Below are 2,649 nucleotides of genomic sequence, written 5' to 3' on the forward strand. Positions count from 1 at the left end.
TCCCAGGTGGCTTGTGGCAAACTTTAGACGAGACTTTTTATGGATATCTTTGAGAAATGGCTTTCTTCTTGCCACTCTTCCATAAAGGCCAGATTTGTGCAGTGTACGACTGATTGTTGTCCTATGGACAGACTCTCCCACCTCAGCTGTAGTTCTCTGCAGTTCATCCAGAGTGATCATGGGCCTCTTGGCTGCATCTCTGATCAGTCTTCTCCTTGTCTGAGCTGAAAGTTTAGAGGGACGGCCAGGTCTTGGTAGATTTGCAGTGGTCTGATACTCCTTCCATTTCAAATAGATCGCTTGCACAGTGCTCCTTGGGATGTTTAAAGCTTGGGAAATCTTTTTGTATCCAAATCCAGCTTTAAACTTCTCCACAACAGTATTACGGACCTGCCTGGTGTGTTCCTTGGTCTTCATGATGCTCTCTGCGCTTTCAACAGAACCCTGAGACTATCACAGAGCAGGTGCATTTAGAGACTTGATTACACACAGGTGGATTCTATTTATAACCATCAGTCATTTAGGACAACATTGGATCATTCAAAGATCCCCGCTGAACTTCTGGAGTGAGTTTGCTGCAATGAAAGTAAAGGGGCCGAATAATTTTGCACGCACCACTTTTCAGTTTTTTATTTGCTAAAAAAGTTTAAAATATCCAATAGATTTCGTTCCACTTCACAATTGTGTCCCACTTGTTGGTGATTCTTCACAAAAAATTTAAATTTTATATCTTTATGTTTGAAGCCTAAAATGCAAAAGGTTGAAAAGTTCAAGGGGGCCGAATACTTTCGGTAGGCACTGTATCTATGCACTGAACCAATAAAAGGTTTACAATCTGACAATATTCTATAATACTGTATATTATATGTGAATTATCACAGTCTTTCCATCATATATCTAATTTAATTTTTTATTTTTTGTATAAAACAAAAATATTCCTCAATCACAATTTTGGATTAGTTAGAATGCATGTTGGGAACCAAAGTGCTGTCACCGAATTCATTCTTCTGGGGCTCTCGACCGACCCACTAGTACAAGTTTTGTTGTTCCCCATTTTCCTGGCAATCTATATGTCCACACTGATTGGGAATCTTCTTCTCATAGTGGCTGTGAAGACTGACAAGCGCTTGCACATCTCTATGTATTTTTTCTTGGCTAATTTGTCATTTTTGGACATTTGCTATACCTCAGTCATTCTACCAAAAATGTTGGTTAACTTTTTTGCACCGAAGAAGAGGATTTCATGTATTGGCTGTACCACCCAGGACTTTTTTTACCTGCTCATGGGGGAAACTGAGTGTCTGCTTCTGGCTTTGATGGCCTATGACCGCTATGTTGCAATCTGCAACCCTCTACGTTACAATATGATCATGAACACAACGGTCTGTTTGTGGATGATCAGCATGGCATGGCTGACTGGTTGCATCCTATCATCCATTGATTTGTATTTTGTATTCCGCTTAACATTCTGTGGTCCTAACACCATCAACCATTTTTTCTGTGAGACACCACTGCTTTTACAGCTCTCTTGCAGTGACGTCTCATCAAACAATATTGTAAAACTGGTGGGCACGGTCATCTTGGCCTTCATCCCACTTTCACTAATCCTTTTTTCTATTTTCAAATCATTGCCACTAATATTAGAACTCACTCTGGCAAGTACAAAACCTTTTCCACCTGTGTTTCACACCTGATAGTGGTGGTCATTTTCTATGGGTCAGCCATGTTTATGTACGTTAGAGAAGAGCAGAGGACACAGACAAATGGGGTGGCAGTATTTTACACGGTGATCACCCCAATGCTTAACCCCTTGATATATAGTCTGAGGAATAAAGACGTTAAGAGAGCCATGAGGAGGCTGGTAAGATAAAGCCTAACATATACAGCAGCCTCCCTTAAGACCTTCCTGTTTGAGCACTAACTCTGGTGAGAACAATAAATATGAATAGAATGAACATAGATTCAGACATACAATGAAATAAATGTAAACGTAACACTACAGTTAAAGCTGTGGATCAAGGCATTTGGTTTGATCAAAAACAAATATTTACAATCATGTATTAGGTACACTTACTATCGCAGGTGGTACTGTCCCACTCTAGTGGAAGATAGCACGGATAAGGGTAAGAGTAGGGGCATGGCGGAGGGAGGTGAGGAGAGTAAGTGGAGCAAGGGAAGGTGGTGGGAGGGAGAGTAATTTACCCATGAGGCTGAATATGTGGCACAGTACAATGTTCTCTTTAGTATTCCAAGATTTGGGAGGGGCATCGAGTAGTGGGGTTAATGAGTCTTGATTCCTTGTCCTCTCACCATTTCTTGTGGATTATCAGGGAAAGGGGTTATTGGCACTTGGTGTCGCTTAGTTCCTGGTGCTTCTTTCAGTGTTCACCAGATTGAGTTTTTTTTGCTGCAAGTTCCATGGTTGTGGGGAATTTGAAGGCCTGTCAGTGGGGGCAGTGAGTTTAACCACTTGCTTACTGGGCACTTAAACCCCCCTCAGTCCCAGACCAATTTTCAGCTTTCAGCGCTGATGCACTTTGAATGACAATTGCGCGGGCATACAACACTGTACCCAAATGAAATTTTTATCATTTTTTTCCCACAAATAGAGCTTTCTTTTGGTGGTATTTAGTTACAGCTCGGAGTTTT

General features: G+C 41.2%; 1 pseudogene; it reads left to right on the forward strand.

Moving 5' to 3' along the window:
• The first annotated feature begins 965 nt into the window (after positions 1 to 965).
• Positions 966 to 1,870, forward strand: LOC143989153 (olfactory receptor 2D3-like; annotated as a pseudogene).
• The last annotated feature ends 779 nt before the right edge of the window (positions 1,871 to 2,649 follow it).

This window comes from Lithobates pipiens, unplaced genomic scaffold (assembly GCF_037356315.1).
Source record: "Lithobates pipiens isolate NorthernLeopardFrog02 unplaced genomic scaffold, aLitPip1_a1.2 Scaffold_18, whole genome shotgun sequence".
Classification (NCBI taxonomy): domain Eukaryota; kingdom Metazoa; phylum Chordata; class Amphibia; order Anura; family Ranidae; genus Lithobates; species Lithobates pipiens.